The 23,718-nt window shown below is 38.1% G+C and overlaps 1 protein-coding gene and 1 non-coding gene across 15 annotated transcripts in view; one reads left to right on the top strand and one right to left on the bottom strand.

Moving 5' to 3' along the window:
- Positions 1-23,718, top strand: part of BBX (BBX high mobility group box domain containing) — a 292,190-nt gene that overhangs the window by 17,968 nt on the left and 250,504 nt on the right. The gene's annotated exons all lie outside the window — the stretch shown is intronic.
- Positions 21,459-21,531, bottom strand: TRNAE-UUC (transfer RNA glutamic acid (anticodon UUC)). The gene has a single exon. It is a non-coding gene; the product is annotated as a tRNA-Glu (tRNA).

Genomic DNA, 23,718 nt, shown 5'->3' with positions numbered 1-23,718 from the left:
GCATGTTTATTTAAAGCAGTTTCACATCTGCACAATTAATAAATTACTATGCTCTAATTTGCATTTTTGATGTCTTGAAGTAAGCACAGCGAGTTCCCCTTTGCCCTTACAAAAACAGTTTAGTCTGCCCAAGCTTCCTAGAGCTGAATAAAAATTTCCTCTGAGAGCCCTCCTGCATCTTTAGCATAGTCTCCAAATAAAGACTTAAACTGTTAAAACTTCTTTGCTCTCATCCTTTTGGTCATTAGTCATCAAGTCTTTCTTTATTGTAAGTTTGTCACCCTGAAAGGCACAAGAGTAATATATGTTACGTTTGTTATTGCAATCTAGAGTTTACACTGTGATTTCACTGACATCTTATTTGCTCTTTATGCTGTGAAGTAGATAGGAGGGTATCATTAGTCCCATTTTTGCAGATGAGGAAACAGGTTCAACGTTGTCAAGTGGCTGGACCGGAGTTACTGAGTTTGCAGTAGCTCCCCTGAGGCAAAAAGCCCTGTATTCTGGCCATTCCTCTAGAGAACTGCCCACGGTGAAGAGCAGAATTTATCTTATTTAAACTATGATTTTTTTTTTTCTTTTCTTACTTTCAACCTGATAACTTCTTGTAAATACCTGGAACGGCAGTGGCATAGACAATATGGTTGTTTAATTGTCAATGTCCTGTGGGCTATAAAATATCAGTGGAATGGGCCTTAAATTTCTGGTGTATTTAAATCTATTTGTGTATTTAAATAAGTGTTCTCAGATCATCTGGAACGATTGTCCATTTGACTTAACTTTTTTACAGCTTGTGGTGGAAAATTAAATGCATAGCGACCACACACGGACAAAGAATGTGCTTTGAAGTGTATATTAGGATTCTTTAGTGAGATTTGGATTATGTGTTGGGGCCATTTTTTTTCCTGTGAGACATATTTCTGAAACTATAATGAAAATTAATTGGAAAATATGAACTGATGTCTGAATATCTAAGCTACACCCATTTCTAGGACATATCTTATAATGTGATATCAACTGGTGTTTTCAAAGAAGTGATGGGAAGTGCTAAAGTTTTTTTCTTTTTAAATTTAAAAGGCATTTTAACTTGGCACTCTGTAGAAAAGGAACGTTTCACAGGCCAGTTAGAGAATTCAATATGGCACTGCTGCCAACTTTACAAGAGAAGATATTTCTATCCAAAAATAACGACAGGATCAATTATTCAACTCATATTTTACATAGTAGAAAAGTTTTATTTGTTAGGCTCTTACCTCAAAGTTCCCTAAGAGTAAAGAGGCCTACTTAATTATTGTACTGTGGGAGAATGATAAAAGATTGATTGCATTAGATCTCCCAAACCTTTTTTTATTTAATAGATTTAAGGTCTGACACAAAGGAAATTTATTTAAAATATTTATTTCTACAGATTCCTTTTGTTTCAATTTAATTTTCATAATTTGATTTTGAATATTTATACCAACTCTGGGACACATGGTGTAGTATTAATGGATAAAGAAGTTTGTTGAAGAATCACAATTTGAAGAAAAGCCAGAGCATGTGTTTATTGAAGAAAGTGTATAAAGATGGAAGGGGTTAGAAACTGTGAAGGTTACTATGGCTTTTCATTTAAAATGAGGTATGAAAATAAAAATCATAAGGATAATTAGGTAGAGTTCCTCCCACCCTCAGTTTTTAAGCAGTTGAATCCAGTGGTCCCTCTCTTTCCATCTTGAAACAGCCTGTGAGGGAGGAATTATCATCTCCATTTTAGATGAGAGAATTGAGTCTCAGAGGCTCGGCAACTTGCCCAAGGTCATTCTTCCGGTAAGTGGTGGAGCTGGCATTCCATTCCAGCTCATTCTAAGGAGGCCACGCTCCTTCCTACTCACTCTCTCCCTTACACTGCCTCTTGTGCTGCCAGCGCGGCCTTTGTACCACTGCGTAGTGCCCTGTACCCGTCTTGACTCCTGTTGAATTGTAATGGTGAGGTTCCGGCCCAGGATAAAAGTACCTCTTCTTTGTCGAACACATTGCCGTATTCACATTTGCTTGTTAATTATTTCTTAAAGCATCCCAAGCATATGGTAAACTTCTAAAGTTAAAAAAGGTAGTATTATATAGTATTCTAAGAGGTGAAATATCTATGTTTTGTTTTGTTTTTTTCTTTTAATAAGATTGTGCTGCAAATATAAAAAAGAAAACAGTTTTGGAATTCACATAATTTTTTTATTTTTTTAATGTTATAATCTTTTTTTTTTTTCTTGGCCTCTCTGCACAGCACATGGGATCTTAGTTCCTCGACCAGGGATTGAACCGTGCCCCCTGCAGTGGGAGCCTGGATTCTTATACCACTGGACTGCCAGGGAAGTCCCAGAATTCAGATCGTTTACATTCAAAGAGAATAGTAGAATTTGAGCTCTAGAAGGGACATGGCAGTGGATCTTGGAGGCCTGTAATCCATCATTTTAAATTTGAAGAAAGCAAGGCCCAGATTAAGGAACTGGGACCCAGGCCATGTGAGTGGCAGAGCTGGAACCAAGACTTAAGACTTCTGATTTGGTGTTTTGCTAGAGAAATCTGCTTAGCTCCAAAATGATGTAGAAAATATTTTTAGTCCATTGATGGCGCCATTTTCACAGCAGGAATGTGTGACTTTTCGGTGTGTTGTTCATAAATGGTTAAAAACATTAAAGAACGAAAATAATGTTTTGTTAGAGTAGAGCTGTATGTAATACAGCATACATATTAACTTTGAAAGTATTTTATTATCGTGCTACTTGACTTCTAAGTTACTTAGTAGTATAACATAATTTTGGTATCTAACAGATACATGGCTTTGGTGTTGTTGTTCCCTGTGTCCTGTGAAAACAGGAAGAATTTGCAAAACAATAACACATTGTTAAATGGCATGCCAGTTTATCAAATGCCGTAAGTTTATTACAGTCTGGTCTTAGGAAAAAACATCTCAGCCTTATAGCAGCTCATCCTAATCTAAGTGAAAGAGCCATTGAAGTTATTCTAGGGCTGTTAGATTTTGTTCTCTCCAAGAAAGTATAAAGCGTTGATCAGGAGAAAGTTTTTAAACCCTAACAGATTTAGTTGTGAAAGATTTGTGTACTGGGACGCCTCATGGTGGCCTTATTAAGAAACTACTGTAGTGAAACAGTGACCACATACCTTGTATCTCTGACTGAATCCCCTCAAATGCATGTGCACAAACATTGGTGAGTTAAGACGCTCCATAATATTTTCAAGGTTTGTATTTCTATGTTTCATTTGGGAGAAATTAAACCTCTTTTCTGCAGTCCAGGGAGGAAGCCTGTAATGCCTTATCAAAGCATTGCTTCTCGGAGTTCACCTGCCATCCTCCAGCCCGGAATTTCCAGTTAGAATAAGAGCTATGTAGTCCCAGCAGTTTCTGGCATCTTCTGCTTCTTTGTGTGAATCAGAAAAAAAACACCCTTTTCTTGAGATATTCTAGTTTCAAATGTTGGAAAATTGTCATAATAGATTGATTTTGTTAGAACAAGACACTTTACTGCCTTTTGGCAGGAAATTGTCATAATAAACATATAGATCTACACCCTCTGCTGTGAATGGCGCCCCCTAGGGTTGTGCACAGCACAGCTTGCACAGCTGTACATGGAGACCCTGAAGATAGTTGTATCCAAGGAGATTATGTCTTTAGACATCAGATATTAAAACATCACATCTAGAAGATTATTAGTTCTTGAATATAAAATGCTAGTTATTTATGAAATCATTTTTTTCTTAGTTATAAACATAATAGAAAGTGTTTCTGTTGGAATGGAGTGTAGACATTTCTTTACCTCTGCAGTGTACTGACAAAAGGCTCTATATTCTATTACACATCTCTTGGCTCAACCAATTTAATATATTTTCAAAGTTAGTCTGTCTTTTAGAGTTCTGATTAAAGAAGAAAATTTTTGACCTTTATGAAGGAGCTTTCCTTTATCAGATGGGTACAGTAATAGAATGCAGAATGACTTTAAGCATCCATCTCTTTTATCCATCATTAAAAGTTAATTGTCACATCATATAAGTGCAACTTGATGGGATTTTTAATGTTCCAAAAATTGGCAACCTGTGATGAGGAAAGTATGCTCTGTGAGGACTTGAGTTAAGGGAAAGAAAGGAAAAAACAAACTTTTTATAAATCTTAAGTGGCAGTTAAATGGAAATAAAAGCTTTTAATTTTTGTGGGAGGATGGTGATAGCAGATCAGTACCTTATGTTTAGTTGGAAGCAGAAGGTTTCAGAATGCAGCTTGTCTGATGTGAGGGTGGTCGTTTGGGCGACTCAGGCGTGTAGAGGTTTAATCCCCTACACATTTGGAAAAGACAATAATACGTTCACTATCTTTGTGCTGGTCCATGGAATTATTTTCTTAACAGGAGCAATAATTACCTTTCTCAATCTTATTTCAGGAGTGGCAGTGGGTGGGATATTCAGCAGGAAGTCCATTACCCTGTTTGTTGTCTGTGGTGCTTCCCTGGTTGAGTTTGAGTCTTGCCCAGTAGGTAGTGATGATGCATTAAGTAGCTAAAACCACAGTTGTGCTGGGTCTTTCATTCAGTTTGGTGACATGATCGTAAATTACTAGAATCCAAACAAAGATTTTGAAATGTGCTCTTCTACTAATCCTTTTCAGAGTTTGGGAGAAAGGGCAGTAAAGTGTTGCAGGTGTGTAAAAAGGAGAGTGCTTTTTTGCAGTAGCTCGAACATGCTAATTGTTTCTAATGGGAATATTATTATACATGAAATCTCCAGGTAATCCTTAACCTTTTACTTTTACTTAGGTACCTCTAGCCAGTAACCAGTTTTTCCATACTATAGTACCTAACCTGTCCAGAGCTTTCCTGCCGGCTTCCTAGCTTACAGTAGACTGATTCGATAATGTGAAGTTTATTTAAATTAGCACCTTTATCTCTGCCCTCTGAATATCGACTCTAAGACCTGGGATCCACGGACCATCCATATTTTGATTCCTCAACTCTTTAGACTTTGCTGAGATAACATTCGTTCTCTAGTCATTCCTGACCATAAATTACTGGTTTTTAAATTTTGTATTTCCTGTTGCCATAATTTTAGGAAATGTTAGCGTGAGTAACTTAAGGACCATGGTTTTTAAAGCCCTTTGTCAGAACACTGGTTATTTGCTTATTGGTTATTGGCTAAATAAAACCCAGATTTTATTTTTAGATATCATGATACACAGGGCTACATGATTAAATAAATCATTATCAAGTGGTTTTAGTGACAAATCATTTTAGGAAATGTGATAAGCTCGTTTTATCTCACATGAGACAGATAATTTTTGCAAGAAACTCGTATCCTTTTTACTTTCTTTTTAGGTTATGATTATGAGAAGGGTTTGGACTTCTGAGTTAAATAAAAAAAAAATTTACCTTCATAAAAATTGTAGTAATAATAATAATGCAAGAAATTTTTTTGTTAAATATGTCTTATTAATTTAAAATGTATGATTAGATAATTGATCATATTTGGAAAACTGGTTGTCTTGCTGGGCGTTTCATTAAACATACCTGTAAAATTATTTTATTTCACTACAAATGTGATATAGTTATTGTACCTGAAAAAAATGTATGGTTCCTTAATCCCCCCAACCCCTGCTGTATATTCAGAAGGAAAAGTGATTATATTGATTTCTTGAGTAACTTTAGCCAACCAGTGTCTGTTATGGTCTATTCACATAACTGCTCTGCTAGTTTATTTGTTCTGACTTGTGAGTAATGAGTATTTTAGGTAAACTTCATAATGTTCAAGATAGTTTGAAAGATTAATCATTACTTATTTCCTTGCTTTAAAATGTGTAAATGCTATTCAAGTAACAATTGCCTAAACAATCTGTTTTATATTATAGAGAGATAGTGCTACAAAAGTATTTGCTCTGAAAACATGAAAATAAAACTCAAACATTCTCAAAAATTTTAAAGTGTTATATGATAAATAAATATGCTATAAATAAAATATAAATTTTATTTTTATATAAATATAAATTTTCTTAGCTAAACTCAGGATGGTGGCATGAATTATAGTTTTCCTCAGAAACTTAAGAAAAGTTTGAAAGAATTTACGACGGTTCTAAAACTTAGTAAATTAATGGTATTGGTGACCATTCACTAAATAGCTATTCAGTAAGTGAAATTATTGAACTTCGTCTTATTTGTTGGTGATGATTTTGCCTTTCATGACCCAACAGTACCTACTTCATTACTTATCAAGTAAAGAGGCATTTGGGAGTTAACTTAGTGGGTGAATGAAATGTAAGGCTGAATTCAGAGTTTTGTGGGCCCGTCTGACATGTCATTATAAGATCTGATCAGATCTTTCCCAGATGCTCATGAAACCTATCCCAGTTGTTTTTTCTTTTTGTTTTATATTTGTCCTGCCCTTCAAGAGATCAGTAAAATCTGACATTAAATATAGCATATATTTACCACCTATTGTATATCAGGCACTCTAATATGCACTTTCAAGTATCTCATATCATAACAGGTTTTTGCTGGTAGATATAACTTATCCAACTACCCCCTTCTCTCCTCCCCTCCCCTCCCCTTCCCTCTCTCACAAATTTTTAAGCTGAGCCTCCAAGAGGATGAGTAACGCTAGGATCACACAGGAGGGACCAGCATCTAAGTGCAAAGCCAGTTCCTTTTCCAGTGTCCTGACTTATCCAGGGACTCTTAAGCCTGTACTCTCTAATTTCTGATTCTTGGAATGGTTGCTTTTTTTCCCCCCTGCATTTGCCTGGCTTCTTTTTCATGATTTAAAATGATATTCTGCATCCAGCCACACTCAGAAACCTAATTAAGTTGGTCTTTAAATATCTACCTGGGAGGCAGCATGGTTTAAAAGTATCATTGTGTGTCAGACAAGCCCTGTTTGAGTGTCATCTCTGCCACCTCTTATTTGTCTGAGTTTGGGCTAGGCATTTAATCCCATGGTATTTTGGTTTTCTCATCTATAAAAAAGAAAAATAATGGTTACTTTTTAAAGTTATTTTGAAAATTAGAAGATATAACCTATGTAAAGCAGTCAAGTGCTTTGCCTATATCAATAGATTAACTTAGCAGCTATAATTATACTCCTTTGTAAAAAAGGCACTTCTGCCTCTATTAGATGTATTCAGTACATCTGTGTTTATGTGTGGGTTCATCTGTCTATTCATACACATAACATAGGGTCTTATATTTACAGTCATTTCTGTATGAAAACAAAAACCAGAAGACAAGTGGCTTTCTTGGGGATGGAGGAGGTATCCTATAATGGGTAGTATTATACAGTTAAAAATAAACAATAAAAGAATTGTAACATTCATTCAGCAGACATTTATTGAGCTGCTACTATGGGCTAGGCTCTGTTCTAGTCTCTGGGACTATGGTAATAATAATAAGATGGTTAAAAAATGCTTCCTGGATGGAAGGTACCTTCTCATGTGGGAAAACAAACAATAAAACAAAACAAGTAAGCTGTATGGTATGTTAGATGGTAATATGTTACAGGAAAAATAAAGCACAGGAAGGAGAAGGGGTTGCAGTTTTATCTGGGTGGTTTGTGATTAGAGAGGGGTCAGGAACTGCGCAAGTCCAGGAGGGGTTCTTACAGAGATGGAGAGCAGGGCGTGGTGCTGACCTCAGAAATGCCCTGTCTTCTTCCAAGAGCTGAGTGTCTTTTTCTGCACAGTTTTTAGAGTGCCTCTGGCACTCTTGGAGACATTCCTGCTCAGCATGAAAGGTGGTACAGAAGTTTGTACCTGGTGGCAGGCTTTGGGGAATATACTATTATGCTTGGAAGAGGATGCCTAGTACTCTGGATGGCTTTCTCTGTAGTTGGCAGAATTAGAGGCAAACCATGTGCATTCCTTGCAGCTAAAGTACTCTCTCATACTACTCAAGACTTTTCTTTGAAATTCCCTGATAGCAGTCAGGTGAGCTAGTAAGGAGACCTTTCAGACTGAGAAGAGTGTCTTAAACAAGCGTGCTGTTCTTTTTTTTTTTTTTTTTTTAATGTATTTATTTATTTTTGGCTGCGTTGGGTCTTTGTTGCTGCACATGGGCTTTTCTCTAGTTGTGGCGAGCGGGGGCTACTCTTCCTTGCGGTGCGCGGGCTTCTCATTGCCGTGGCTTCTCTTGTTGTGGAGCATGGGCTCTAGGCGCGCAGGCTTCAGTAGTTGCAGCACGTGGGCTCAGTAGTTGTGGCTCATGGCTCTAGAGCGCAGGCTCAGTAGTTGTGGCACACGGGCTTAGTTGCTCCGTGGCATGTGGCATCTTCTTGGACCAGGGCTCGAACCTGGTCCCCTGCATTGGCAGGCGGATTCTTAACCACTGCGCCACCAGGTAAGCCCCAAGTGTGCTGTTCTTAATTGCCTTTTTAAAATTTTTGCAACACTGAATGAGAGGAGGGTACATTTAAATTTTAAAATAATCTATGAAGAATCGAGACAGGGAGAAGGGGAATAGTGTTGAGTTAATACTCCCCCCACCACATTCATTTATAGGTCTGTTAATTCTTTCAGCATTTATTTATTGAGCAACTGCTATGTTCTGTGAATGGTACCAAGAAGATAAGGGTGGGTAAGGTGATATCCTTGCTCACAAGGAGTGTGTACAATAGGAAGGGAGAGGAAGTACAGAAATAACCTCCTTATAAGATATTAATGTGATAACACAAGGGGAATTGAGTATAGTGGATGCTCAACACCTGTGTGTTGACCCTTGGATAAAGTAATTATTAACTGGAGAGGTAAAGACAATAGTATGCTGTGAATTCCCTGGCAGTTCAGTGGTTAGGACTCCACACTTTCAAGGCCATGGGCCCAGGTTTGATCCCTCGTTGGGGAACTAAGATCCCACAAGCTGCATGGTGTGGCCAAAAAAAAAAATAATATGCTAAAAGGAGGTTAGTTGAGGGAGCAGTAACATCTGACTCCATTATTAAGGACATCTTCATGGGAACTGGAAATGGGCCTTGGAGATTGGGATTTGGGCATAAGCCCCTGAGTGTGGGGAGATTACTTTATTTGGTTTTGTATTTTTAGTAGGTGATAGAGAATAGGTGGTCAATAAATATTTGTTGTTTGAATAAATAAGGGGAAAGGACAGTCTTGATGAAGGGAAAACCTAGAGCAAGGGCATGGTAGAGATTGGGAAGCCCAAGGACCTTTAGGAAAGGGAAATATGCTTCAAGGTAATAATGGGTCAGATCCTAGGAGCTAATAATTGCCAGACCAGGCAGTGGAGGATAATTGAAGCAGGCTCCATAGAATGCACCCTGCACCAGCAACATTGGAGGAGGGGATGGGTGGCAAGAGCATCAGGTGAGGAAACTATTATAGCATCAGAGGTTGGAAGTAACTGGGAACTCATCTAGGGTGGCCGCAGGGATTGAAGAGGCACGAATGAAGCCAGGTAATATATATATATTTTTATAGACCGATTTATTATTTTATTTATTTTTGGCTGCATTGGGTCATAGTTGCGGCACATGGTATCTTTTGTGGCTGTGCACGGGCTTCTCTCTAGTTGTGGCATGCAGGTCTGGTACTTTAAAGGCTGAATTGACAGCACACTAAAGTATTTCAACTGTAGCTCGGTGGAGTGATTTTGAATGCCTCCTTTTGCTGTAGGAACTCTTTTTGAGAAAATGAAAGCATCAAATCAAATTCGCTGGAACAACTTTTCTAAGAGTTTAGCACTATCTGAAGTCATGCTCTCAGGAACCCTTATAAACACTATGAAAGCAAAAAAATGTTAAGTAAAGTTATTATATCAACGTTTAGGTAATTTACAGCAGAGCTCGGTTTTTATATACTATAAATATAGTTTTATAGCTCTTTTAAGCCCTTTGTATATTCTATTCTAAATACACACACACACCAGGAAAGAAGAGCAGAAATACAGAAATAACCACATATCAGTTACTTATTTGATGCTGCATCTTGAATCAGTAATGTAGCCCAATGATAACTCTTGTTTTTTTAATGTAAAAATTCCTTATGATCATCAGTTTTATAAAATGGTTTCCGAGAAGGCATTTCAGGAGGTTTAATGTTTTGTTTTGTTTTCCATTTAAAGAAATTTTTTTTGAATAATAATGCTATTTAGGTTTTATTTAGTACAATACATTTTTGTTAGAAAAGCACTTTTAGAAAAATCAGCTTTTGCCTTCACATCTAGCGTAAGTGTATTAGATTGTAAGGAGAGACAATATAAAAATGTAGGGACTTCCCTCGTGGTGCAGTGGTTAAGAATCCGCCTGCCAACACAGGGGACACACGTTCAATCCCTGGTCCAGGAAGATCCCACATGCTGCAGAGGAACTGAGCCCTCGTGCCACAACTATTGAAGCCTGCACGCCTAGAGCCTCTGCTCCACAGCAGGAGAAGCCATTGCAACGAGAAGCATACCCACCACAACAAAGAGTAGCTCCAGCTCGCCGCAACTAGAGAAAGCCTGTGTGCAGCAACAAAGACCCAACGCAGCCAAAAATAAATAAATAAAATTTAAAAAATGTAATATGTATGATCCTTTCCCTCCAGTGTTACAGACCTCATCAGTATATTTGTGTGTTAGGGTGTAAGTCCTGAAAATGGAGAAACCCAGATTCCAGCCCTGGCTTTTATGGCACTAAGTGTGTAACCTGTACCAGACCCTTTATTTCAACAGGCCTCAGTTTTCTCTTTCATTAAATAAGTGTTTGACCTGGCTTGGAATGATCAGGAAGGTCCTTCCCATGATAACTCCTTGTGACTCTATGACCCATTAGAACCACAAGGGGAAGAATCTCCCAGAAACATTGATGAATTGTAATATTTCAAAATTCAAATTATTTAGTATTCTTCCCAAGTTCCTGACTAGTATCTTTTTTTATGTAGGAGGCTGAAAGGCCCATGTTTACTTTCGTTGCAGAACATTGCCCTTTTCTGAGCAGAGTGCAAGGCACATGGAAGATACCCCCAATAGACAATTGCTGGGTTTGTTTCAGCTGTGAGAGACATTAGTGTGTTAAGGGATTACTCTTGGACTTGGTCTGATCCTCTGCTGATGTCAGAAAAGCAGTTGAAACAACTCTTTCCATATCAGAAGTAAACTCTTGAATGGATGATCACAGAAACCATTATATACACTCAGGGAGCATTTATTGAGGTCCTGACATTTGCTTGGCAGGCATGGTATTAAGCCCCGAGAATATAAAGTAAGTAAAAATAGGTATCCCCAATGCCAGCTTCCACAGTAGTAGAGAAGATGGGCATTGCGACTTAGTACAGACAGGTATTATTCCAGTATTACATATCAAGTGACTGTCCTCTAAATCATTGTAAAAAGTAAAATTGTGTTTTTAAAAAATGTCCAAATCAGTAAAAGCACCTACAAAGAATGGAAAGATAATAGGACTTACCCCGACTTCCCCTCCCCCAACTTAAGGTTCTTTCTTTTGAAGTAAGATGACAAATTCTCATCTGGTTTCTTCATGTTTCCCTTGTTCAGGTCCAAAGAACAGGGACATTTCAGCTAGTCTCAGCAACCATGACAGGAGGGAGGGACATATGCAATCTCTAAGGACACTGCAGCTCCAAGTATTTAGGAATTTATAGATCAAAGTCATTTTTAGTCAGTTTTGCTGAGGTAGCAAAGACCTCATTTCACCCACCCTTTAAATGCTGTACTTGGCTTCATAAGGAGAACACTCCATTTCAAAGGTTTTATTTTGGAGTACAGTGTGACCTCAGGTTGGTAAGGATCTGCTCAATCTGAGTTTGAGCAGATGGTTAGTAGTGAAAAATCTGACTTATTTGGTATTTAGACATCCCATTAAAATGAAAGGTAACAATTCTCACTGCATTCAACTGATGGACTTTAACCATTGTTATAAATTCTTCTCCATAATAATAACTGCTACTGTTTATTAGAGTGTAATGTTCCAGACAATGCCATAGGTATTTAAAATCATCTTATTTAATCTTTACAGTAATACTATGAGAGAGAGATTATTATTCCCCATTTTACTTGTGAAGAACCGAAGACTGCAGGTGGTTAAATATCTTATCCATATATGCTGTTTATGCTTCAGGATTTGAATTCTGGTCATTCTGACTCTAGAGTCTAAGTCCAATTCACCACTTTTCCCCCTGCTCTCACATACTTAGAGCTAACATCATGCCTGTGCTTTTTAATGCATGGGCTACAGGACAGGTGGGTAGATGAGGGTTGCACCTGTGAGGGCACGTGAGGGAGGAGAGACTTTGGAGCTTAAACAGGAGAACCCAAGATAGTAACTGAAAGATACCACATCAGACACTATAAAGTGAAAGTGCAGATGAAGAGGTAAATAAATCAGGCCTTGAGATGTGCTACTACTACTGCCCCAACTACTGCCTCCCTGTTCTCCTCCTGAACAAATCAGAATCTTCAGCGTAGGATCTAAGGATTTGTATTTTTCACAAGTTCTGCGCAGATGATTCTCATATGCCCAAAGGCTAGTTGGATACCAAAAGGTATGTGGAGAGAGTAAAGTGGATGAAATGGGATTTGGAATCTAAACCCAGGAGTGCTGAGTATGTCGAGGGATGTTCCTTTTCTGAAGAACAGAGCTGAGTATCAGTGAACAAAACAGACAGTGGTGAGGGTCTACTGATTACGGATTTGGAGTGTTATTCATTCTTAATTTTTAAATCCTTTTCTGGCTATTTGTGGAAAATAAATTGACCTTTTTCTCTCACATTTTATGTGTATGAAGTGGGCCTAGCTTAAATGACCTGGTACACAAAGAGGTTGTGTTGTAAGTAGACTGGTATCATTTCACTTACTTTTTGAGCACAATATTAATTTTAAGCAAAAAGACATGGTTACTCACTCAGCTTAACTTCTAAGTATCTTATTAATTCTTTTAATTATTTATACTAGATTCTAGTTTCATTAAATCTTCAATTCCACAACACTTATTTTCTAGGTTTCTAACAGTGGTGGAATGTGATATTTTGGGAAGATTGGTAGTATTTTAGGTTTGTTTTCTGTGTGTTGCGTTGTGTTTAATGCTCCAGATTGGCAGTTACTGTGAGTGGCTCTGGAGGTGTGGTTATATCTTATGGTTTGTAAATATTTAAAACTTGCTAGTGGTAATATTTCTCTAAAACCTTGAGTGATAAGAAGATGAAATGGAAGTGAATGTGTGGGAAGACAATCCAAAAGTTAATACTGAATCTGGTGATGGGGCTCTCCTGAGGTCTTTTCATCTACAGCAATTATTATAACATCATTTTTTGCCTTTTCCGTATTGTCTAACCTCTCTACTACCTAAGAAATATTTTTGGCAGGACATAAATCCACGCAAATGACTGAGAATGGCTTTACCTTAACATGGCAATTCATCCTTTAAAAAAAAAAACACTTTGATTCTACTTCTTTTCCAGAATATTTGTTTCTTCTCTACCAAAGCCTCCTGTTTGAGGTTTAGTTGCTCAATTTCCCACCCTATCTTACCCTCTCTATTTGCATGTAGACTAACAGTTTTGAGTAGGAGGGGGTGAGAACAGGATGATTCGACCAAACAAAATAGCACAATTGGGGTAACTTTTCAGGTGCTTGCCTCTTGGTTTAAGGTTTTAGATATACCCAGCCTACAAAGGAATTTGTAGATTTCAAAGGACAGTTTAGAAAGGAAAAGTGATGTGCAAATGTCACATAATTCACACAAGTTGGGTTCTTCATTAAAGACCCTGGAAAAAACTTGAGTGCTTGTTAACTTTTCCAAGAAGACATTGACTAAGATCACATCACCACTATGATCATGGAAGTCCAACAACAACAAAAATATTCGTCAAAAAGCAGAAACAGAACCAAAAATACCATCCCACTCATGTTTAAGAACACAGTGCTCATATTCCACAAATACAATATGCATCTCTAGGTTAGAAAGATGTTGAGTTAAGGAGGCCCCAATGGAAGGGCATCTGAAACACTGCTGGGATGGAGTGCTGTCATCGAAGGAGGCTCTCTTTTTGAATGCTGAAGAATCTCTAGTTTAAACTTGTGGAACCATGGATGAAGCCAGCAAAGGTTTATTCACCCACATTCTTGTGAATTTGAATGAGTGGTAATGCCTTAGAGTCCTAAAAATTTCTGGATGAATATCACCCTCCCCTCACCCCTCTGCCCCACCCCTCATCATAGCAATTGGGAGGTTTTGGAGTTTATCCATAATCTTGTGAGGTTGATATCAGGGGTGGAAGCCATATCCTTCCACAGCAAGCCCTTGTCTCTACTGTCAAATCGAGTATGGGCCCAGGTGGCCCAGCCTACTCAGCTCCGTTGTTCAGTGCTCTGATATTATATCACTCTTTGTTGCTATCCTGGCAAGTTCTTCCAAGATGTAGGGCTTTGCTTTCCGTTTTAGAAAATTATTGGTTAATAGAATCCACTGCCTGATCAACTCTGTGAATTAACAGATGTTTATTGAACAGGTTTATATACTTATTATTACATACAAAAGAGCTCACGTTAGATTCATGATTTTTAAGAGTGCTCTGTGTGTGTGTGTGTGTGTGTATATTTTTGGATTAGATGCTGTTTTCGATGCTGGCCTTGAGCCAAATCATTTTGCTGAGCAAACTTTCAGAGCCCTTTTCCGTTACAGGTATCTGGTAACTTTCTGTAGTTATTCCTTTAATGAACAGAAGCAGTGGGGCTGCCCCACTGGGGCTACTGTGGTTGCGGTGATTTTTCTGGCATTTCTTTTGAAGAGGTTGCTTTAGGAAATGTGTTTTAAGGCACAGACCAGTCTTAGGTGGTAATCCTACCAGGTCACCCATTTAAATTTCCAGAAAAGGCTCAAATTATATAAAATAACCAATGAAAAACCAATAATTGGTTTCTTGGTGTTCTGCTTCTCAAATTTTCTACTGAAGTACCTGAATAGCAGAAGAAGGTAAACTCATTTTCTTGTGAAGTCATGGGTCATAGGCCAAATTGTGCTTCCAGAAAGCTCAGTTTTGTTGAAGTTTCCAGAATGCTTGATCTTAAAAATCTATTTGAATATTATATTCTATTCCATAATATATGCCTCCTTTTTTAAAAAATTGAGGTAAAAATGACATACAGTGTAATGTATAGATCTTAAGTATAGAGTTTGGTGAGTATTGACACAAGCATACAGTGGTATAATTTATACACCTATCAAGAATATACCTACAGGGGCTTCCCTGGTGGCGCAGTGGTTGGGAGTCCGCCTGCCAATGCAGGGGACGTGGGTTCGTGCCCCGGTCCGGGAAGATCCCACATGCCGCAGAGCGGCTGGGCCCGTGAGCCATGGCCGCTGAGCCTGCGCGTCCAGAGCCTGTGCTCCGCAACGGGAGAGGCCACAACAGTGAGAGGCCCGCGTACTGCAAAAAAAAAAAAAAAGAATATACCTACATGTTTTAACATAGAAGTAGTGTTTGAAGTTATTTTCCATCAAGAAAATTCATGCCCCCCCCCCGCAAAAAAAAGAAAAAGAAAATTCATTCCCTAAGACTAACTGCCTTTTTAATTTTGTGTCTTCTACTTGTTATACCACTCTGTATTCTCTTGGGATGATGGCCGTGGACATAGCATGATTATTCTGTTTTGAGAAATGTGGGCCTCATCAAGATAACTCTGCAAAACGGCAAGGCATCTTTTTTTTTTTTTTTTTCCGTTACGCGGGCCTCTCACTGTTGTGGCCTCTCCCGTTGCGGAGCACAGGCTCCGGAAGCGCGGGCTCAGCGGCCATGGCTCACGGGCCCAGCCGCTCCGCGGCATGTGGGATCTTCCCGGACCGGGGCACGAACCCGCGCCCCCTGCATCGGCAGGCGGACTCCCAACCACTGCGACACCAGGGAAGCCCTGGCTAGGCATCTTAATGGATTTTCTTTAAAGTCTAGATAGAGAAGTTGGTTGATGTCCATTGTTTACCTAAACACCAAAAAATTCTGACTGCTCTAATTGCAAATAGTTGACCAAGTCAAGCGATAGATCTATGATCAGGAAATTAAAGATCTGTTCACTCTCATTGTTTTTTCTGGTAATCTGTTTTATAATAGGGCCTTATTCATGTGTATATGTGATCTGCCATTTAGTTCCTTTAACATTCTTTCCAGATAACATTTGACACTCTTTCCTTTGCAGTAGTCACCTTGTAGGAATCCCACTGATGATCCACTCCCAGCTTTTTATTCTCATTTCTTGAATTCTTTCTTGAACATTGCCTGCAACTATAACTGAGTGCTTGTACTTTGTTTTCCTCCAGAATTCTTTCAGAGAGCAGATATTATATCTCTCTTTCAGTAGAGACCAAGGTGTAATTATTTTAGCTAATGCAATGAACAATACATTAAGCCCACTAGATTGATTTCAATTGTAGGTATTGGTTGTAGGTAATAAAGGAGATACAAAATTGGATAAGGGATAGACCCTATGCTCAAGTAATGTTTAGTAATATTAGGGGAGCTGATGATGGTAACTAATTCTTATTAAAAGATTTTATGTGCTAGATACTATTCTGAGCATAGCACACATATTTCCTGATTTTATCTCCACAATAATCATTTAATCTAATTAATAATGTATATGTTTTATACATTAAGTTGTGTGTCTTAGGTCAGGTTTCTTAGAAGCAGAGCCTGAGATGCAGTCTTGCAAAGGTGATTTGTTGAGGGGGAGGGCTCAGCAGGAACCTGAGCAGGGGAGGGAAGCAGGATGGGGAGGGCAGTGGTCTCTTTGATACCTGAAAATGCATGTTCTCAGGTCCCACTCAGGAACCCTGACTCAGGAACTCAGGGGAGTCGGGCAGCATCCTGCGGTTCAAGTAGTCTTTCAGGTGATTCTGATTGATACTAAAATTTGAGAACCATGTGGATAGAGGATAAAAACAGGTAAAGATTTGGGTTTTGCTAAAAATGTAGCCTCAGTGGGATCCTTTGAGAAGTTTTGGAGTGGGAATAGCACCATAGAGGGCCAGTCAGACATCCGCTGTGGGGGACTGCCTTGGGGGACAGACAGTGAGGGGAGGGGTATGATCTCCCAGAATCTCTGGAAAAGGTAGGTCTTGTGCAGCTCTGAGCCCTTAGCGTTCCACACTTGCAGCAGCTGGGCAGTGGGTTTGCTGGCCTGAAGGGGGTCTAGGTGGGGCATCCCAGTGTCTACTACACTAAGGTACAGGGGAGTTAGGTAACTAGCTCAGAGTCCCACAGCTAGTAATGGGATTTGAACTCAGGCAGTCTGGATCTAGAGTCCATCTTCCTAACCATTAGCTGTAGTGTCTCCTGTGGTCAGGACAATAATAGAAATAACAACATGGACATAGATGAACAAGAGACAGTTTAGAGGAGGGAGTTGCTTTTGACTGAGGAAAACAGAAGCCCTCATGAAAGGGGTGTTATTTGATTTTGCCTTGACGTCGGAGAGATCTGGACATGTATGTACAAATTTCTGTGAGAGGCTTTCTAGGTAGAAGGAATAGCCTGAGAAAAGGCATAGTGGCATGCAAATGTGGGTTTGTGTCTAGAAACCAGTTATTCTGCTGGGCTGCAATTTGGCTTATTAAAGAGTTCTGGGAGAAAAGTCGTTTCAAATTGGTTTGAGGCCAGGTCTTAGATATCCTTCGATGCCAGGCAATTGGCATTGAAGATTTTTAATCCGGGAAGTAACATAGTCAGAATGATATTATAGAAAGATCAACAACCTAATAAAAATGGGTGAAAGATTGAATAGACATTTCATCAAAGAAGATAGTTGATGGCTACTAAGCACATGGAAAATATTCAACATTGTTAGTCATTAGGGAAATGCACATTAGAACCACAACAAGAGACCATTACACACCTATTAAAGTGGCTAAAATTAAAAAGATGGATCATATCCAATGTAGAGAAACTAGAACTCTCATAGACTACAGGTGAGAAAGTAAAATGGTATAACCACTTTGGAAGATAGTTTGGCAGTTTCTTAAAAAGTTAAACCTACACTTACCACTGATCTAGTCATTTTCCTCTTACAGTATTTATCCAAGTCAGAGAAAGCGTATGTCTATGCAGAGATGCGTACATGAATGTTCATTGTAGATTTATTTGTAATATCCAAAATATCCATCAACAAATGACTGGATAAATGATGTTCTATACATCCAATGAACTATTATTCAGCAATAAAAAGGAAAGAACTATTGATCCACGCATCAGCATTGGTGAATCTCAAAATAATTATGCTTATCGGAAAGCCCAGACAAAAAAGAATACATACTCTATGATTCCATTTACATGAAATTCTAAAAAATAAAAACTAATCTGTAGTCATAAAAAGCAGATAAGTGGTTGCTTCACAGTGGAGAGAGGAATAGAGGGAGGGATTTCAGAGGCACAAGAAAAAATTGGGGGGATGATGGATCTGTTCATTATCTTGAATGTAACTGTTTCATAGGAGTATCAAACTTATCAAATTGTACACTTCAAATATATTCAGTTGATTGTGTGTCAATCATGCCTCAATAAAAAAAGAACATACAAGGGACTTCCTGGGTGGTCCAGTGGCTAAGGCTCCACACTCGCAATGCAGGGGGCTGGGGTTCAAGCCCTGGTCAGGGAACTAGATTCCACATGCCACAACTAAGTGTTTGCATGCTCCAACTAAAAGATCCCACATGCCGCAACTAAAGATCCTGCATGCAGCAACAAAGACCTGGCGCAGCCAAATAAATAAATAAAAACTGCAAATATTTAAAATATTTTTTAAAAAAGAACAAACAAAGAAAAGAAGAAGAAAGATTAATATGACCACATATGTGTAGGGTGAATTTCAGGAGGAGAAACTGGGAATAAGCAGAAGCGAGACAAGTCTGGAAGCAGTGAATGTACATTATAAACCAGGACCTGCTCTTGGCTGTGGGTGTGGAAAAGAAGAAATGGATAGAAAAGTTGCTATAGAGGAAGCAGTACAGGAATTAGGGGAATAAAGGAGAAGAAGCTGGCCAAGAGGATGCTGGGTTTTTTCACAAACGGATGGAGCTTCTGTGATGGAGGGTGTTGGAGAGTGAGCAGAGAAATTGCAGTTCAGGTTCAGGAGCATGGAATGTAGTAAGGGGCAACGATTGTGGAGAAGTCAAGCAAGTAGTTGAAAATGCTGAACTAAAACTCAGGGATGGATGTGTAGATTTAGAAGACTTCATTGTAGAGGCCATTATTGAGAGCCACAAGGTCTGATAATAAAATTGCCAAGGATGACAATAAAAAGAGACAGTCAGTGTCAGTTAGGATTAAAATTCTTTGTCTCAACTTCTTGTTCATTTTTTTTTTAACCCATCGACTCACATGGCCTCCAAATGAATAATGAGGTTACATTTTGCATATTAAATTGAGAGAAAGTTAAACCCTTTATTACTTTCTAACTTAGGGTAGGGTAGGGAAAAAAGAAGAAGAAGAAAAAAAAAAACCTTCTCAGACAGGCAAAAGCAAACATATGTCTTTTCAGCTCTTCTTCCTAGATAGTATTTTGACCTTTTATCACCTGTCTTCTTTTTTTCCAAGAGGTAATTAAATAGTTTAGCTTAAAAACTTTCTTTCTTGCTCTTGCTATGGCATAGATATGTAAATAAAAGAAAAGGCAAAAATGTCAGCCAAGGTACTAAGTAAAGTCGACTAGGAAGTGAGAGTAAGATTTCATTCTGATAAACCATGAGACTCAGATTTAGTTGTATTTCCAGTTGTTTCAGTTTAGATATGTGTAGTCAGTTACTTCAGAAAGAAGTGTAAGAAGTCTGATTAATGGGGCTATAGAATGGCATTATGTGCAGTAGCTTGTTCTCCTTATTCTGAGTTCAACTGTTTGTGATGTCAGAAAGCACTTCCACTTAAGGTCACTGGTTATTATTATCTAAAGAATGATTTCGTAGGCCAAAAGTTTCTGGAATTTATACTTGGCCAAGGAGTGAATTTGAGTTTATATCAGAACAAGCCAGTTGGACACTGTATTTTTCAAAAGGTAAAGCTGGGGAGAGTGAGACATCCCTGATCTCCAGCCACTAGGTGCTAGTAGTACCATTCCCCTAATCATGACCATCAAAATGTCTCCTAGGGGCACAGTCACCTCTGGTGGAGAACTACTGTGCTAACCTAAGCAGATCAAGCAAAAACGTGAAAGTCTGCACATTTGTATCTTAGGTGTTGTAAGGAATGGAATAAATGGAATTTTGCCATTTAAGAAACCAATTTCTTGAACACTATGGTTGGGACAGATTGTCCTGATTATATAGAATCCATTCCAAATCAGTGTACACTTTGATACAACCACTTAGGGGAACAGTTTGTCAGTATCTAGCAGAACTTGAGAAATATAGCAATTCTGTATCTAGTTATACCCTAGAGAAAGCCTCAAACATCTGCACAAGGATGTGTACAAGGATATTCATGGCAGAATTGTTTTGTAATAGAGAAAACTGGAAATAGCATTGTTGGATCAATCTCAAAAACAAAGTTGATAGAAAACAAAACAGAATAATTTATACTTTATATCTTCTGTATATGTTTTAGAAAACAGCAAAACAATGCTATATACATTGTTTAGCTCAAATTCATGACAGTATTCACTTCTGAGGAGGACGGGATGAAGCTGAATGGGACCAGGAAGAGAAAAATGGAGGATGTCAATTTTATTTACATCTTTTTGTTTATTTTTTTAAAAAGGGCTGAGGTTATACTACAGGATGGTAAATTTCAGTGGGTAGGTTCTTGCGTATTTATTATTTATCATCTTTGCATTTAAAAAAAGTTTTTTCAAATGAAACATAAAAGAGACACTAATACTTCACAGTGTAAATTGATATCTTGAGTTCATTATGGGATGCATTGAATTGTAGCTTTTCCTGAAATATCTTTTCACTGTAGATTTAATTTTCAGTGACATGTTTGAAGAAAGTGATTGTGCTGTGTGCTATTTCCTAGTCACATTTCCATGCACAAAGCCATGGTTTCATGATTCGTCCTTGCACAAACATGTGTGGATCTCGATTCTCACACGTTGAAATAAATGCAGCTGTGTTTATTTCAATGAGATTACATTCAAATAAACACACATGTGATCCCTTATGAGTGTGAACCCGTAAAACACTTGTTGATTTGGTTCTGAAATTGTGTGTTCAAATAAACACACTTGTTCTAAGGAAAGTTTCGCTTTACTCAAACGTTCATACTTTGAACATGTGTTTTATAGAAGGCAGATGTGGACTGAGTGTCTAAAAAGAATAATAGTTCTTTAGAGTCTGTCATTGCTTTAGACAAATGCAGGGTTTATTTAATGGGCAATTTTTTAATATGTTGGTAGTTGTCTTAGGTAAGTAATTAATTAAAAATAATGTTTGGATATCACATTTTATGTAATTTATTTTATTTTTATTTATTTGGATGCACCAATCAGCTTGTGGAATCTTAGTTTCCTGACCAGGGATTGAACCTGGGCCCTCGGCAGTGAAAGTGCCGAGTCCTAACCACTGGACCATCAGGGAACTCTCGGAATTCATTTACTATTGACAGATTGACTGAATGTAATAGAATTTTAAATAAATTATATAATATGTTAAATAGATTTGTGAGTATATTTTTAAGAAATATTAATGATAAATTAAAAAGTGAAGGAGCTTTTTATATTTTGGAAACTGCTTCTTGTTTAATTAGACTTGTAAATCTGTGTTTTTACATTTTAAATTTTAGAATGAAAATAGAGAAAAGTTCCAAACCGGGAAGAGTACTATGCACATTTCTATTTCTGCTGAAATGACTATAGGTAACCTGCAAAGAAATGAGTTAACATGCTTCAACCTTCTATAAAATATTTTAATGAAATAGAATGTAACTTATAAAGTACCAGTATTTGAGTTTTTTTCCTTAACAAATGAACCATAAGATTATAGCAGCTAGAGGTCTTTTTTTTCCCTCCAAAAATGGGGGGGGAGCGTGATGGATTTTTATGTGTGTTATTATGCAGATATTTAGGAAGTAGACAGACTGACATCTGTTTTTGACCTGAAAGCCTGTTATTTTACTGTCCTTATAAGGTTTTTTGGTTTAGAAGTTTTGTCAGCCCCACAGCTTTGGGCTCTGCAGCTTCTCCTCCTTGGTGTATAGGAATAGTATGTGTGTATAGTGTGTGTGTGTGTGTGTGTGTGTGTGTGTGTGTGTGTGTGTGAGAGAGAGAGAGAGAGAGAGAGAGAGAGAGAGAGAGAGAGAGAGAGAGAGAGAGAGAGAGAGAGAGAGAGAAAGTGGCAGGTTGTTGATGGAGTGATGGAATTTCTGGACATCTTTGGTCCGTCTCCTTTGCCCAGTTAGAGCCTTAGTGTTTGTGACCTGAAGGACCCTTCCCTGCCTTCTTCTCAAGACCCAAGGAACTTGCTCACCACCTCTGTGAAGCTCAGTGTGGCTTTTACCTCCATCTCTCAGGACCAGACACAAGGTGCTATCCTCCACTTGGTGCCACAATGGATATATAAGTATCTCTCCACAAAGCCTGTAATTCTTTCATTAAACCCCCATTTTCTGGTCAGTCATTGCTGGATTTGGCCTTTGAAGAATTTCTATCCAGGTATTTCAGAAGGTTAAATATCTTTATGTGCATAAATTCCTTAAATATAAACTACTATAGAGAAAATAAAATTTCATAAAGTTTCAAAGGTTAATGTTTCCCTTTCAGAGGTAATGCACGAATAAATTTTTTTCTTTGCCAAAACCCAATACATTTGAGAATAACTATAATCCTGTTTTATTTTTTCTACTATTTACTAATTTCTGAAGTTATTTTAATTTAAAATAAAAAGTGTTTTAGTTGCTTGCTGGCTTACATGTTTAGAGCCTTGCTTCTCCCTCTCGAAAAGAAGCTTCATGAGAACAGGGCCCTTTGTTTTGTTTGCTCCATATACCTAGTGCTTATAACAGGGTCTGGCACATATTAAACACTCAATAAATGTTTGTGAATGAATGCTGAATGAATAAAAGATAAGAAGAAATTTCCATTTGACTTTCATTCCTAGTCTTAATGTTTTGCTGTCAGCCCCACCAACTCCCCAAGCTAGCTACTTTATCATTTAGGTGTGTTTTCTTTTAACTTTATTTATAATGCCATTTCCCAGGGGACATTGACAGTTTTTATGTAGTCAACTTTGTCAATCTTTTCCTTCTTGCTTTTCTTTTTGTACTTTAAGAAGGTCTTTCCTACCCCAGTGTCATTGATATACTCCCTTGTATATTCTTATATATGTATATACATATATGAGTATACATGTATCTGTTTGCTTCTCATGTTTAAGTCTTTAAAAAAATCTGTCTGAAATTTACTGTTAATGTTGTGAGGTGGACATCAATCTTTTTACCCCTATTCTCCTGTCACCCCCAACCCCCAAACACACACACACACACACACACACACACACACACACACACACAACTAGTTGTCCCAGCTCCATCTGTAGAATAGTGTGTGCTTTCTCTAACTAATTTGAAATGCTTTAATCATGTACAGATATTTTGGAACTTAAATACTGTGTTCTTTTGATGTATTTTTCTGTTTCTGTGGAAATGATAGGTTGAATTATATAGGTTTAAAATATCTCTCTTGGACTTCCTTGGTGGCGCAGTGGTTGAGAGTTCGCCTGCCGATGCAGGGGAGGGACACAGGTTCGTGTCCCGGTCCGGGAAGATCC

Source organism: Kogia breviceps, chromosome 5 (assembly GCF_026419965.1).
Source record: "Kogia breviceps isolate mKogBre1 chromosome 5, mKogBre1 haplotype 1, whole genome shotgun sequence".
Taxonomy (NCBI): domain Eukaryota; kingdom Metazoa; phylum Chordata; class Mammalia; order Artiodactyla; family Physeteridae; genus Kogia; species Kogia breviceps.
Note: the sequence above shows the minus strand (reverse complement) of the source record. Positions and strands in the feature narration are given on the sequence as shown.